This window comes from Scyliorhinus canicula, chromosome 6, assembly GCF_902713615.1.
Source record: "Scyliorhinus canicula chromosome 6, sScyCan1.1, whole genome shotgun sequence".
Taxonomy (NCBI): Eukaryota; Metazoa; Chordata; class Chondrichthyes; order Carcharhiniformes; family Scyliorhinidae; genus Scyliorhinus; species Scyliorhinus canicula.
The window spans coordinates 195,495,728-195,512,796 of NC_052151.1; the positions used below are offsets into that span (position 1 = coordinate 195,495,728).

Below are 17,069 nucleotides of genomic sequence, written 5' to 3' on the forward strand. Positions count from 1 at the left end.
CAATAAACAATAATCAGCAACAGATATGTCAATCCCCATAACAATAACAACGATCCCATCCTCCCACCAACCCCAAAACATCAGCCCGCATGTTCACAGAAACAAATTACAAAAAGGAATCAGGGATTAGCCATAGTCATCCTTAATATACACACCCCCCCTCCCCAACCCGCCCACCCATCCCCCCCACCAAATAATGTTCGATTTTATCCAGTTCTTGAAAGTGCATAATGAATAATGCCCATGACTTGTAGAACCCCTCCGTCCTTCCCCTCAGTTCGAACTTAACCTTCTCAAGGGTCAAGTATTCCAACAGGTCCCCCCGCCACACCAGGGCACAGGGTGGAGCAGCTGCTCTCCATTCCAGCAGGATCCGCCTTCGGGCGATCAACGAGGCGAAGGCTACAATATCTGCCTCCGCACCCCGTTTCCAACCCTGGCTGGTCCGACACCCCGAATATTGCCTCCCGGGGACCCGGGTCCAGTTTCACATGCACCACCTTGGAAATTACCCTAAAAACCTTCTTCCAGTAATCCTCTAGCTTTGGACAGGACCAAAACATATGAATGTGATTAGCGCCCCCCCCCCCCCCCCCCCCCCTCTCCCCAGCAACGCTCACACACATCTTCTACTCCCTCAAAGAATCGCCTCATCCTCGCCCTCGTGAGGTGTGCTCTGAATACCACCTTCAGCTGTATCAGCCCCAATCTCACACATGAGGTGGAGGCATTTACTCTCCGGAGCACCTCACACCAGACCCCCGCCTCAATAAATTCTCCCAGCACTTCCTCACACTTTGCTTTGATCCCTTCCAGTGGTACCTTATCCTCTTCCAAAATAGCTCCGTACACTGTTGACACTACCCCCTTCTGCAGTCCCCTTGTCGTCAGCACCTCCCCCCGCAATGTGGAGGCCGGCTCCATTGGGAAGCTCTGTATATCCTTCCTGGCAAAATCTCAAACCTGCATGTATCTAAATATTTCTCCCTGCTCCAGCCCATACTTCACTTCCAGCTCCCTCAATCCTGCAAACCGACCCCGAAGAAACAAATCTTTTAGAGTCTTAATAGCCTACTCTTCCCATTTCTGAAAATTTCCATCCCATTTCCCTGGATCAAATCTGTGGGGCGGAATTCTCCCACGCCCCCCCCCCCCCCCCCCCCCCCCCATGCCGGGGGGGGGAGAATCGCCGTGGCGCCGAGCGAGTCCCGCCAAGCCGCCCCGGCACCCGCAAGCGATTCTCCCACCCCCCAAAACCAACGCGACGAGATTCAAGGCTGGCCGCTCGGAGAATCGCCGCTCGCCGTTTGCAAAAGGCAAACGCCGATTCTCCGGCCCGGATGGGCCGAGCGGCTGCCCCAACACGACAGGTTCCCCCCGGCGCTGTCTACGCCTGGTCGCTGCCGGCGGGAACTGCGTGGGAATGCTGGGGGGTGCGGCCTGTGGGGGGGAGGAGGGGGGTTCCTGCACCGAGGGAGGCCTCTGATGGGGTCTGGCCCGCGATCGGGAACCACCAATCGGAGGGCCGACCTCTGTAAAGGAGGACCTCCTTTCCTCCGCCGCCCCACAAGATCCATCCGCCATCTTGCGGGGCGGCCTCGGGGAGGGCCGCAACCGCGCATGCGTAAAATACGCGACGCCATTCCTAGCCCCTCGGGGTGGGAGAATAGGGGGCTGGGAGCGGGCTCCAACGCCGGAGTGAAACACTCCGGTTTTCACTCCGGCGTCGGGACTTTGTCTGTATTTCAGAGAATCGTGCCCGTGGTTCCCCCGAAACGGCATTTCCCTTGACCCTGCCCTCAACCCAAAGTGTTGGCGAAACTGCCTCCAGATTTTCAATGAAGCTATTATTACCGGACTCCCGGAGTATTTCCCCGGGGCTATCGGGAGCGGCGCTGTTGTTGGTGCCTTCAGCCCCGACCCCCAGCACAAACTCTCTCTCCATTCTGGCCCACTGGGAATCAACCCCTCTGACCCAGCTCCACATCTTCTCCACATTCGCCGCCCAGTAGCAGCACATCAGGTTCGGGAGATCCAAACCCCCTGCCTGCCTTCCCTTCTGTAGCAGCACCTTCCTCACTCTGGCCACCTTCCCTCCCCATATGAACGAGGTAATCCTTCCCTCAATATCCCTGAAAAAAGACTTTGGCAGGAAAATCGGTAGGCATTGAAAAATAAACAGAAATCACGGCAACACATTTATTTGAACCGCCTGTACCCGACCCGCCAGTGACAGAGGGAGACCATCCCACCTTGCCAAATCGGCTTTCACTCTCCCCACCTAACTAGAGATGTTGTACCTGCGGACCCCCATTACGCCCGGGTAACCTGCACACCCAGATACCTAAAGTGAGTCCTTGCGCTAAGAAATGGCAGTGGAGAGAAAAGTATCTCGAGCTGATGTTGTTTGTGCGGACACTCGCACCTTAAATAATAGCTTTACCCTGTTCACAAATCTTGGTCCAATCCCAAACCGCTCCAGAACTGCCATCAAGTACCCCCATTCTACCCGGTCAAACGCCTTCTCAGCGTCCAACAGCCACCTCTGTTTCCTTCCCCTCTGCCGGTGCCATAATGCGTTCAAAATCCTCCTAATGTTCAAAAATAGCTGCCTCCCTTTCACGAACCCCATCTGAGCCTCACCTATCACCTTCGGGAGTCACTCCTCCAGCCTACGTGCCAGTACTTTTGCATCCACATTCAGAAGTGATATGGGCCTATATGACCCACACGCCGTCGGATCCTTATCTTTTTTTAGCAACAGTGAAATTGATGCCTGCCCCAAGGTTTGCGGCAGCACCCCCTTCCCTATCGCCTAATACCATCAGAGGTGAATTTTTTAATAATATTCCACCGGAAACCCATCCGGCCCTGCCACCTTCCCCGACTGCATCCTCCCAATCGCATCCTTTATCTCCTGCTCCACTATTGCTCCTAATATAGCCCTGTCCCCCTCCCCTAGCCTCGGGTACTCCAACCCATCTAGAAATTCCTGCATCTCACAGTCACCCCCGGGTGGCTCTGACCTCTACAACCTCTTGTAAAACTCCTCAAAGACCTTGTTAATCAGGTCCGGAGCCACCACCAACTTCCCTCCCCTATCCCTCACCTGAAGAATTTCCCTTGCCGCTGCCTCCCTCCTGAACTGACCTGCTAACATGTTCATATGTTTATCTCCATGTTCATAAACTGCACCCGTGCTCGTCTCAGTTGGCACACCGCCTTCCTGGTGGACAGTCGGTCAAAGCTCGCCTGTAGTTTCTTCCTCTTTTCCAGCTTCGCTGGGTCCCCATCTTCTGCATAACTCCTATCTACCTCCAACATCTCATCTATTACCCTCTGCCACTCCAACCTCTCCTCTTTGTCCACCCTGGCCTTAAATAAGATCACATCCCTCCTCACCACCGCCTTTAGAGCCTCCCAGACAACTGCCTTCGACACCTCACCTGTACAGTTGAAACCTACATGTTCCTCAATTACCTTTTCAATTTTCTCACAGAACACTTGGTCCCCCAAAAGCCCCACATCCAGTTTCTACCCCGGCCTCTGCGCTACCCCCTTCTCCAGTACCATATCCACCCAATGCGGAGCGTACTCTTACACTGTAATTGCCGAGTATTCCGACCCCTTAATCCCAGCCAGCAAAGCCTTTCCCACCACAAAACAGTTGAGCCACGAGTATACCTTATGGACTGCTGAGAAAAACGAGTACTCCCGTTCCCTTGGGTGCAGAAACCTCCAAGGGTCCATCCCTCCCATTTCCACCATTAGCCCAGCCAGCGCCTTCGCCCCCCCCCCCCACCGATGGGAATAGCGAGCGCGGCCGTGATCTGTCCAACCTTGGCTCCTGCACCAAGTTCCAGTCCCCCCCCCCCCCCCCCCCCCCCCCCCTCACAATCAGCTCATGTGTGTCCAAGTCGGGAATGGCCCCAAACACCTTCTTCGCGAATCCCACATCGTCCCAATTGGGACCGTATACACTTAACAGCGCCACTAACCCCCCCCCCCCCCCTCCAGCCCCCCTGTCACAATCACATATCTATCCCCTGGTCTGTCACCACCTTCTCCACCCTCTCCTTTTGCTGACCAACACCGCTACCCCTCGAGCCCTTCCATCAAATCCAGAGTGAAACATTTGGCTAAGCCCTTTGACCCAGCCCTTTTTAAGTCTCACCTGGTCCTTCACCCTCAAGTGGGTTTCCTGCAGCATTGCCACATCGGCTTTCAAACTTTTAAGATGCGCAAGCACCCTTGACCTCTTGACCGGACCTCCTAGCCCTCTCACGTTCCACATGACTATCCTTACTGGGGGTCTCTCACCCCCCCACCTTTCTTATCCACCATCTTCATAACCCCGGGCCCTGCCCCATGAGCCTGAGCCGCCCCTATCTATTGTTAACATTGAATCCCTTCCCCTGCTTCCAAGCCCCCCCCCCATACATTTCCCCCTGAAACAACATCCGCCAACATCCATCCCTTCCCCCCTCTCGCTCGCCTCATAGGCCCATTGAAGCCTGCTATCCTGGCTCCAACGTCCGCAGCCCTCCTCTCACCTCACCTCCGTTCACTAGCTGACTTTAGTTAGCTAGCGCGGGTGGCTCCCCCCGCCAAGATATATCGTCTCCTTCCACCCAGTCCCAGAGAAAGAAACAAAACAAATCCAACCCCTACAATTCACTAACATAATCGTTAACCGTCGCAACACAGAACGGCAATCAACCCACCATTGACTTGAACTCTGTAACAATGCAAAGAAAAGTAAATTACAATACACATCAGTAAAAATAAATTTGTAGCATTGATACATTTTCCAGCTGCCCAAAAACAGTCCACAGTCTCTCTTCCAGCTCCGCTCCTCACGACTGTCCCAAGCCTTCTGCCCTCACGAACGCCTCAGCCACCTCCGCTGTCTCAAAATAAGTCTTTGGCGTTATATATTACCCTCAACTTCGCCGGGTACACCATACCAAATCTCACCCCCTTCTTGTACAACACCGCCTTCACTCGCCCAAACACTGCTAGTCTTTTTGCCAACTCAACCGTCAAATCCTGGTAGATCAGAACCACAGTACCATCCCAAGGCACCTCACGCTTCTGCTTCACCCAGTTTAATACCTTCTCCTTCATGCAAAACCTATGGAAGCAGATAATTACTGCTTTTGGCGGCTCGGTCACTTTGGGCTTCGGCCTTAATGACCGATGAGCTCAGTCTAGTTCGCACCGGGAGGGGTTCTCACCCTCCCCCATCAGCACCGCCAACTTCTCAGCGAAGTACTCGGTTGGCCTTGGGCCCTCTGTCCCTTCGGGCAAGCCCACAATTCTCAAATTGTGCCGCATCGAGTGGTTCTCCAAGTCTTTGAGCTTTGCTCGGAGTCCTCTGTTGATCTCCACCACCCTCCGCAGCTCGTCCCCCATCGAGGTGAGCTGGCCGCCGTGCTGCAACACGGCCTCCTCCACTTCCTTCACCTTCTCGCCCTGCTCTCTCATCTCGGCCGATGCCTTTGCCACAGCTACCCTCACCGGGACGATTGCCTCCTCTACCAATGACTTCAATGCGACCACCGTCTCCTTCCTCAAGGCCTACATGTGCCTCGCGAACTGTTTTTCCAGCTCCACCGCCATCACCTCGGTCATCTTCTCCACCGTAAGTAGTGCCGCCCTGCCTTGAAGTTCAGCTAACACTGCAATGAAGTTACTGTGAAAACCCCTAGTCGGCACATTCCAGCGCCTGTTCGGTTACACAGAGGGAGAATTCAGAATGTCCAAATACCTAAATGCAGGTCTTTCTTGTGGGAGGAAACCGGAGCACGCGGAGGAAACCCACGCACACACGGGGAGAATGTGCAGACTCCGCACAGACAGTGACCCAAGCCGGGAATCGAACTTGGGACCCTGGAGCTGTGAAGCAATTGTGCTAACCACAATGCTACCTGTGGTGATATACATCACTATAGATACACAAGGGGTTAATATAAGTACACGTAGACTAGCTAGACACTAGAGGGAACACCAGAGACATGACACACAGACACTCAACCAATAGGTCAGTAAGATAGGACACAACCAATGGGCATTCACGATACACACAGGGGTGCCACTACCACAGGGGGGCATTACACCAAGCCATATATAAAGGACACAGCACACATAATCTTCCTTTTTCCAGTGGAGACACTCAGTGAGTACAGACACAGGGTTGATTGAACATCACACCCACCACGTGGATTGTAGCAGACTGGTTCGTCAGTCTGAGTAGCTATAGAAGGATTAACAGTAGAGTCGAATCCAAGTAGGAGAATTGTTAATAGTTCAATAAACGTGTTGAAGCTATCTCCACGTCTGAATCTTTCTTTCTCAGAGTGAACATCAAGGAAGCAGCTTATGTTACGCCAAAAGCATAACAAGTGCTGCCTTTAGCGGCTTATTGTTTTTTCTTTCTTTTCTCCTCTCTCCCCTCAACCCTCCTGTCCTTCATCAATCTGAATTGTTCTTTTTTTTAAAAGTTTTTCTTCCTTCACACGCAAAAAAGGGGAGAAATAAAACTTTCACCAAACTTCTTTAAACCTTCTTTCTTTTTCCTCTACATTCCCCCAGAGCTCCCCTGCGCCCGGACTTCTGCCTTCTTTCTTCATCCAAGGTGAGAGCCATCCGATGTGGGACATCCCACCAACATTGTGCCCTGGCTTCGGCCTCCTTTTAGCTCCACCCCCGTTGCTCCAACCTCCGCGCCTCGCTGGGCCCAGCGCCCTAGACCCCGCCGCCTGACACCCGCGTGGGGATCTTCGCCGGTTTTTAAACCGGCCCCGCTGGCTGCCCGTGACGGCCCCAAAGGCCGACGATAGTCAGGGGGTGAGTGATAACTCGCGGAAATCCCCGAAAATGCCGCAAATCGTGGCCACCGGCAGGAGCTCTTCTTACTGCGGCCGCCCAGCTTGCCCACGCCACCGGAAATCTGGTAGCAAATACAGTTTGAGGTGTTTCTGAGGACGAGGACTTTCCTGAAGAAAGTCCAGACCGAATGTCATCAAAACGTTTTTGCATGATACAACCTTGGGCTTGCACCTGGTGAGAAACCGGCCCTGTCTGGTGGAGGATAATGCCAGAGACCCACTGGGTGCCATCAGCAAAGTTTCAAACAAACCCTGAGTCACCTGAGTCAGACAAACCCTTTCACACCAAAGTCTTGAAAAATTGTTCTAAGGCGGATGTGAAGTCTCCGGCCCATCAGCATTTCGGTGGGTGCCACTCCAGTTACTCTGTCTGGTGTGGTCCTGTAGCAAAACAAGAAATGAGCCAGCCTGGTGTCCTTCGATCCTGTTTCTTAAGACCCCGCACAGTGGTTAGCACTGTTGCTTCACAGCTCCAGGGTCTCAGGTTCGATTCCCGGCTTAGGTCACTGTCTGTGTGGAGTCTGCACGTTTTCACTGTGCCTGCGTGGGTTTCCTCCCACAAGAAAGGCCTGCTGTTAGGTAATTTGGACATTCTGAATTCTCCCTCTGTGTAACCAAACAGGCGCTGGAATGTGCCGACTAGGGGTTTTCACAGTAACTTCATTGCAGTGTTAATGTAAGCCTACTTGTGACAATAAAGATTATTATTATTAAACCTTTGCACTGCTCGTTCCGCGAGGCCACTAGAAGCCTGGTGCTATGAAACCCGTTAAACGTCTCACTTATTATCTGTGACAAACACTTTGGAGATGCCGCGAGTCCAAAACGATATACGTAACTTCTCAATGGTCACCTGGGAAGTGGTTATTGCCATCCTGTGGACATCTAGCTACTTTGAGTGGGTGTCAATCATCAAGAGAAACATGGATCCTTGAGAAGGTACAACAACGTCGGCATGCAACAGCATCCATGGCCGTCCTGGCCATTCCCAATGATGTAGGCCGTGGCCAGTGAGGGCTTCTGATGCTCTTGGCAAACAGAGTATCGTTGGGCCGTTTTGACAATGTCCACATCCAGACCCGGCCACCATACGGATCTTCGTGCCTGCATTTTCATCTTGGATGTCCGTTCTGGAAGTCCTTCAAGATCAACTCTGTCCGGGACGACATTCCATTCTTCATCCGGTGGGACAGAACTTTCCCAATCCCATATGGGGAACCACCGTATGAGCAAAGGTTTGGTAGGATCGTAATGAATCAGTAACCCTGAAGACGACAACTGCTTCTTCACCTGTCGAAAACCTTTTTCCTGCAGCTGCCCATATGTGATTCTTCTTCAGAAGGAGATGCAAGGGGGCCAATATGGTTGCAAGATTTAAGATAAGCATGCTATAAAAAAAACCTCTATTTATACATAGCCTAGACATTCTTCGAGATTACCCGCCACTTATCAGAGAAAAAACCGCAATACAGCACAGGAACAGGCCCTTCGGCCCTCCAAGCCTGTACCGGTCATGATACCGCCCTTGGCCAAAACCTTCAGCACTTCCTCGTGCCATCTCCCTCTAAAGGTAATCTGGGATGCTTGTTTTCTGCAAGGTCCACGGGGTAGTTAATCATTCCCACCCCCTAAGACGGCTGCGGGTTACAACACATGGTTTACAAAATGCATGGCAGTTTGGTCTTACTTGTGCAAAAAAAGCAACGCATTAATTTTAATAACATCCTAACATTTTGTGACCCGCCCCCTTTAAGAGATAAATGAAGCATCTAAATTTTAAAAGACGTTTTCATTGTGCATGAGAATCTGTTTAACATACCACTATCTTACAACATTTCAAGCATGCTTTGATAGAACAATAAACTCCAGTAAAAGTAGATACATTTTTGAATGTCCTTTAGACTCTTGATAGAGAATGTGCTATCACATTTTCTTATCCAGCATCATGAAAGGTAAGAAAAATTAAATGGCTGCAATAATAGACTCCAATGGAATAGTCTAGTGCTGCAGTCTCAAAACCTTTCCGGGTACTTTAATGGATTATGATCTGTACACATGGCTGTCTCTGTCGGATTACTAGCAATGTCAATTTCAAAGTGTTGTAGAACCCCAACAATTTGCAATTTGCAAAGCTGTGAGGAAAGAATACTTCGCCCCAGAAGTGATAACACTGACAAATAGGTACCTTTTGTGTTAAAACAAACATTCAGCTAAACACAGAATCAATCAAATTAGCAACAAAGTACCAGCTTTACAGTTCACAGGTCAACCCGTTCTTAAATTAAAGGGAAAAACATGTTGACTTACTCCCTGCACCAGCAAATATATATTCCAATTAAGAAATGCTATCTATAAATAAAGTTAACAGTCAGGTTTATTTGCTCTTCTCAGTTCAAAGATCTTAGAGAAAAGCTTCCAGGAGCAGCTGAAGTCCTGTCTTGTTGGACTAAAATCTTACGGCAAACTGCAAAGTGACAAACTTGGCTCCACCCATTAAGATGTCATCAAATGAGAAAGTTGTACAGCGCAGATAAGGCCCTTCGACCCATCGAGTCTGTACTGACAATAACTACCCATTAATCTCGCACTAATCCTACTTACCGATACTTGTCCTATATCCTTCAATGTGATAGTGTTTCAAGTGTCTATCCAAGTGTTTTTTAAATGTTGTGAGGTTTCCAGCCTCGTCTACATTCCCAGGCAGCGCATTCTAGATTCTCACCACCCTCCGAGTGAAATTTATTTTCTCAAAACCCATCGGAATCTCCTGCCCCTCACCCTCCAACTATGCCCTCTTGTGATTGATCGCGTAACCAAGGGAAACAGCTGCTTCCTATTTCTATCCAAACCCTTCATAATCACTGTGGAGCATCTGCGATGCTGAACAAGTAAGTTCTAGATAGCATGTTCAGTGAGCTTATCACACCACAGTGAAGATTGAACAGAAATGGCCATGGGTGACCACCAGGCAGGGAGTGCAAGAGTCCCGTGTGACCATCTGCCTTTCAAACACTATTATGGATACTGTTGAAGATGACTGTGTAGGGCAGGGGTGGGCAAACTTTTCCGTGCAAGGGCCACATTCAGAAATTCACAATTTTAAAGGGCCGCATAGTATATTAAGTAAAATAATTACTTCACCCGGTTATGATTCTGGGCGCCTCATATAGAACATAGAACAGTACATCACAGAACAGGCCCTTCGGCCCTCGATGTTGTGCCAAGCAATGATCACCCTACTGAAGTCAATGTATCCACCCTATACCAGTAAGTAACCCAACAGCACCCCCCATTAACAATTTTTTTTTTTAATGACTTGATCTTGGTGGGCCGCATAAAGACCTTTGGCGGGCCGCATGCGGCCCTCGGGCCGTAGTTTGCCCACCCCTGGTGTAGGGGAAAGCAGTGGCAGCCAACTTCATGGCACCATGTGTGGGCCTACTGGAAAAGAGGGAAGGAGGAAGAATGTCAGAGCTATAGTGACAGGGGATTCAATTGAAAGAGGAACAAACAATCATTTCTGTGGACACAAAAGAGACTCCAGAATGCTATGTTGCCTCCATGGTGCCAGGGTCATGGATGTCATTGAATAGCTGCAGGGCATATTGAAGGGGGAGGGCAAACAGATATTGCGGTACACATTTGTACCAACAATTCAGGCAGAAAAAGGGATGAGGTCCTGCAAACAGAATTTAATGAGATAGGAAGTAGATTAAAAAGACAGGATCCAAAGGGTAGAAATCCCTGGATTACTTCTAGTGCCACGTGCTAGTGAGTATAGAAATAGGAGGTTAAGCCAGACGAATGCATGGCTGGAGAGATGGTACTGGAGGTAGGGCGTTAGATTATTGGGACATTGGGACTGTTTCTGGGTAGGGTGGACCCTGTACAAGGGATTTTCATCTGAACAGAAATGGGAACATCTTCCTTGCAGGGCGGTTTGCTAGTGCTGTTGGGGAGGATTTAACTTAACTTAACTTGACAGGGGGTGGGATCCTGAGAGAAGGTTCAGCAAGGATAGATGCACAGCTAAAATTAGAAGAGACATTGAGGTGAGTCACGAAGTCACAGGATTTCTAGGCCAGTTGTCACAAGGGAGTTTAGCAAGATTAGATGGTATTTATTTTAATGTAAGGAGCCTGGCGAACAAAGCAGATGAGTTGAGGGCACAAATTAAATCATTGGGGTATGACCTCATTGCTGTCATTGACACATGGTTGAGAGAGGTGCAGGATTGGCAGCTCAATATTCCAGGATATAGGATTGTCAGGTAAGACAGGGAAGGAGGCAAAAGAGGAGGGGGTATCACAATTTTGATCAGCGAATCAATCATAGCAGCAAGGAGGGATGACATCTTAAAAGGGTCTTCAAATGAAGCCATATGGGTAGAGCTTTAAAACCAAAAAGGAGCAATCACATAGCTGGGATCTTTCTATAGGCCCACTAACTGAGAAGAGCAGGTATGCAGGAAAATTACAGAAAAGTGTCAAAGTAATAGGGTAGTGATAGTGGGGTATTTCAACTTCCCCAACATTAACTGGGGTAATGATAGTGTAAAAGGTATAGAGGGAGCAAAACTCTTAAAATACATCCAGGAGAATGTTTTAAGCCAGTATTATTATCGGACCGATAATAGAGGGGGCGATCCTGGACTTACTTTTACGTAACAAAGCCAGGCAAGTGGTTCAAGTATCAGTGGGGGGAGCATTTTGCAGGCAGCGATCATATCTCCATTTGATTCAAATGGAAAAGGACAAGGATGGGCCTGAAATCAAAGTTCTAAACTGGAGGAAGGCCAATTTTAATAAGATGGGTAAAAGGATAACTAGGGAAAGAGTAGAGCCCATTAGGAACCACAGTGGTAATTTGTGTTTGGAGCTGGAGGATGCAGGTAGGGTTCTTTCTGTCAATGTTCACTAGTGAAATGGCCCGTGTGGGTATAGAAATCAGGGAGAAGGACTGTGATAACATTTTTTAAATTAACATGAACAGAGAGGAGGTTCTGAGTGGTCTGTCATGCTTAAAATTAGACCGATATCCAGGGACAGATGAAATGTTGAGTGAGGCAAGGGAAGAAATATCAGGGGCACTGGCAATACTTTTCAATTCCTCTCTGGCCACAGGAGAGGTGCTGGAGGACTGACTGGAGGATAGCCAATGTGGTACCATTATTCAAGCAGGGAGGAAGGGATAAACCAGGAAACTCTAGGCCAGTTAGTCCAACCTCAGCAGTGGGAAAATTATTAGAAGCAATTCTGAGAGATCAAATTCATCTGCATTTCGGGAGGCAGGGATTAATCAAGAACTGTCAGCATGGTTTTGTTAAGGGGAGGTCGTATCTGACCAACTTGATTGAATTTTTCGAAGAGGTGTCCAGGTGCGTAGATGAGGGCATTGCATTTGACGTAGTCTATTTGGATTTCAGCAAGGCTTCTCATAAGGTCCTACGTGAGAGGCTGATAGAGAAGGGCCCATGGAATCCAAAGAAATTTGACAAATTGGATCCAAAATTGACTGAGTTTCCATTTTCTCATCAGGACCTTATCCTTGATATAACACTCAGGAATGCACTGTGCTTCCAGTGTTGATTAAGCTGTTTGGTAAATTTAGTTTAATTTGGAACCTTTTTGCAGTAGCTCAATCAATCTGTTTGCAATAAACACATCTGAGCCTTTATCTTGACTTGCTCCCTCTGCAGTCAATTTGTGAAAAATCGTATCTGATAAATTAATCTCATTTATCTGATCCTACACCTTCAATTCAGATTGTCATTTAAGTTTGTGATCGCTTCACTACACAATCTGGGAACATTCCAGGAAATTCTTTTTGTGGCTATATTGTATACAGGCTGTTCAAGTATTGTGGGCATCACCTCTACCTATGATCCTACCAAATCACTACCAAAATAAATTGAATCTCTGCAATAGCTAATTTCTCTATCGAAATGAAATGAAAATCGCTTATTGTCACGAGTAGGCTTCAAATGAAGTTACTGTGAAAAGCCCCTAGTCGCCACATTCCGGCGCCTGTTCGGGGAGGCTGTTACGGGAATCGAACCGTGCTGCTGGCTTGCCTTGGTCTGCTTTCAAAGCCAGCGATTAGCCCTGTGAGCTAAACAGCCCCTTATCAATCCTAAAGCTACTACTCCCATCTTAAAACTAAGTTGAACTTCACTAGAGGAATTCTGCTTTTTTTCCCCATGAATGATTGTGATCAAAACCTCTTCTTTTAGCATCCCTTCGGGACAATATCTTTATCCCACAACATTAGGGATTGACTTGCCCCTGCATATCTCTGAATTGTAATGTCCTTCCCTATTCTATTTTGTCCTCATGGAAAATCTTTTCCTCCACACAAAAGACCTTGAAGGCATCCACTACCTGCCGGTCACCTTGTACAATTTGTGCACACATGTTCATCTTCACTGGGTGTTCCCTCCTTTATGCATACATCCTACTTGCCTTTCTTGTTCTCCATTCTTTTCATGACTGATAACTCCAACTGGTTTCCCCTTTCATAATCAGCATTCTGATTTCATGTGGCTCGGTTTATTGCAATGGTAACATTTAACCCTTCTGACTTTTTTTGGAAGAGGTGAAAGCTCTTTCACATTGTCGTTTCTCCATGGTGGCGAAACCTCTTTGCAATTTTCAGCCACTCCCTATTTTCCTTGACGTGTCTTTTCTCACACCTTCCATTTTCTATCTTTGTCAGATTTAAAGGAATTATGGGAAAAAAAAGTTTGGTTCTGTGGAACAATTCTTAATCTCAGCTAACTCTGTTGTCTAGCTGGCGGCCTGAACTCTTTTGTCCTCCATGTGCATCCTAACAATCGAGGAGATTGAATTTTGAACTTCTTCTAAAACCATCACCTCTCTCAGGGCTTCAAACCTTCTTGGGATCTTTAAAGCCCAAATCCAGTGATCAAAATCGTTTTTCATTCATCTTTCTAATTCAAGGTGTGTATGCCCATGCAAAAGCCCCTCCGGAACGAACTCATATGCAGTAAGGATCGCTCCTTTGATTGTCTCATAGCCCTTCAGATGCTCCTCATCCAAAGATGCATGTGCTTCAGCAGCCTTACCAACAAATTGACTGCAAGATCCTCTCTCTCTCTCTCTTTTGAAATGGTTTACTCGACTTTCAATAATTTCAGCTTTCCTTATCGCTGTGGGTAATCCTTATTCCAATTTATCTGCCAATTCCAACATTTTAGCATGCGGCACATTTTTCAATTTTGACGCAGTTATGTTATCCACTTCCAAATAAGTTTGGACGAGAAAGAGAGCCATCTCTTCTGCAGTCTTTTTCTTTGAGTAAGAAGTTCACACTTGCATTCCATGTTTTTCACAGTCATTACCTTTAAAAAGTCAAATTCTTTACGCCAATAGAATTATGCTTTTCTAAAATATTCCGGATGGGCTCCCTATTATGTTAGGAAACCCTTTGATATGTATGCGAGTGTTCCAACCTGAAATACTGGTTTTGCCTGGTGGGTTTTTATCGATATTAGTGAGAAATATCTGTGGAAATTGTGAAAACTCAAACCTCTCTTTTCTTAAACAACAGAAAAAGTATTTTTTTCATAGAAGAAACATAATCAAATACTGTAAATGCTGGACTGAGAAACATCTGAAAAGGTGCTTTAAATCATTAGCGCATCAGTTACTCTGAAAGAGTTAGAAGAAAAATAGTGCCTCTTATTTATCAGTAAATATTTTAAAGACCCAGAATGAGCCTTGCACAGGACCACCAGAGTGCTGCGCGCTGCTCCGGCGCCAAAAGCCGGCCCTACAAGGCCGGTGCGGGTCCGCGGATGCATGTCACAGCCGGCGTGGGTCCGTGCATGCGCGCGACGGCCATCATCACGCCGGCGCATACGCGTGGTTGCTGTCTTCACACCAACGCGGAGCAACATGTCGGCGACCGAACAGCGGGCCAGTGCGGCAGGAGGTAGGCCCCCTCCAGATTGCGGCTGCCGCCGATCGGAAACCCCCAATCGCGGGCCTGGACCCTGTGGAGCCCCCCCACCCCCACCCCCTCTCGGAGTCAGATCCCCGACCAGGACGTCCACATCAGCGCGGGTCCAGGCTCCCGCCCGGTGGGACCAGGTCTGAACCGCGCTGGCGGGACTCGGCCGAACTCGGCGGGAATTCAGCCCGTCGCGCGCAGAGAATCGCCGTGGGGGCCTACTTCAGCGCGGGCGCGATTGCCGCCGATACTCCGGTCGACGGCGCGGGCTCGGAGAATTCCAGCCAGGGAGTTTGGAATTCCAGCAAGGTAAGTCCTTACCCACTGGTGATTGCCATTCTGAGCAAATTATGGTCCAATGTGTGAAGGTTTAATCTATTTCCATTGCTTTCATGTATTTATTCAAGACCACTGTTGAGATAGCAGTTCTGAAGTCCGTTTGTTTACTCGCGGAGTTTTACCTGAGATTTTACTACAGCCAACAATCCGACTGTGATTGTCATACCACCCATTTTCACTTACACTGAAATGCAGCTGCTCCTTTCTTTCCTGACCTTCCAATTTGGGATAAGTGAGAAGTGTAGCAGGGCAGCAGGGTAGCATGGTGGTTAGCATAAATGCTTCACAGCTCCAGGGTCCCAGGTTCGATTCCCGGCTGGGTCACTGTCTGTGTGGAGTCTGCACGTCCTCCCCCTGTGTGCGTGGGTTTCCTCCGGGTGCTCCGGTTTCCTCCCACAGTCCAAAGATGTGCGGGTTAGGTGGATTGGCCATGCTAAATTGCCCTAGTGTCCTACAAAAAGTAAGGTTAAGGGGGGTTGTTGGGTTACGGGTATAGGGTGGATACGTGGGTTTGAGTAGGGTGATCATGGCTCGGCACAACATTGAGGGCCGAAGGGCCTGTTCTGTGCTGTACTGTTCTATGTTCTATGTGTGCAGTGCTGCTGGCTCCGAGGTGTTCAGTCAAGTGCAACAGAGGTGGGGGAAAGGAAGCTATGCCCCCTGTTTAGGGCACCGGCTGCCACAAGTCAGGTAAGTGGCAGGCAGGGGTGGGTAGCCATTGGGAGGAGGGGGGAGAGGGAGAGTAGTCATGGAGTGAGAAGTGTAATTGGGGCTAATATGTGAGGGAAGACATGGGGATGTTGCGGGATACTGGGGCAGTCGGGGGGGATTCATGTGGTGGGTTGGGTGGGTAGTTGGACGGTTGGTCAGGATTGGTCGTTAGGCCCAGTGGGAGTGATGAACCATCAATCGAACGCGAGACGAGTTGCTGTACAAAAGGTAGGCTTTAATAAGCTAGAAGTTAGCCCTGCGGTCGACTACAGTAAATGGACGACCGCCAGGCGTTCTGACTATTTATACCTCGGTATGGAGGCATGGTTAACTCAGCGTCTCGACCAATCGGAGAGCCGTCACATGAATGGTCTCAACCAATCGGTCGAGAGGCACATGACTGACCAGGGCCAATGGTAAGCCGGTGTTCTGCACCAATGGCAGACAGCTATGCAAATCATACCACCACAGGGAGTTTGCTGGGGGGGGGGGGGGGGGGGGGAATGGGCGGGTTATGGGATGGGTCAGTACTTTAGTTGCCTAAAAATTAGAAGTGATTTTAATCCTATTCCTGGGTAACGATTCCTGACAGTCAAATCCTTCTGAAGTCTTCAATTAAAATTGTTTTGGATGATTCCCAGTACAGAGTAACTGCTGAACTGAAATTTGAACTTCCCAGGCAATTACCATGCAATCCTTAAATGGGTACTTCCCGGGCAGTGGGGGAACTCTTCCCCAGTGACCTTTTGTGGTACCCCCGGGTGGGATTCTCTGATCCTAAGGCTAAGTGTTGACGCCGTCGTAACCACCATTGTGTTTCTCGATGCCGTTAACAACATGCTCTCAGGAGCAGAAATTCTGATCCCTACAGGGGGCCAGCACGGCAGTGGAGTGACCCATGCTGCTCCAGCTGCCAATCCACGGCATCAGGTGGGTGCCGCGGGTCTGCGCATGCGCAGTGGCTCCCATTCCGCGCCAGCCCTGACATAACATGACGTAGGGCTACAGGGATTGGCGCGGAAGAATAGAGGCCTCCAGCCCGAGAACCTAGCCCACCGATAGGTGGGCTCCGATCGTGGGTCAGGCCACAACAGAGGCCCCCTCCCGCGGTCGGACCCCACTCCCCCCCCCCCCCCCCCCCCCCCCCCAACCAGGCCG

General features: G+C 49.3%; 1 protein-coding gene across 18 annotated transcripts in view; it reads left to right on the plus strand.

Moving 5' to 3' along the window:
- Positions 1–17,069, plus strand: part of eys (eyes shut homolog) — a 3,376,609-nt gene that overhangs the window by 1,629,201 nt on the left and 1,730,339 nt on the right. The window lies entirely within an intron of this gene.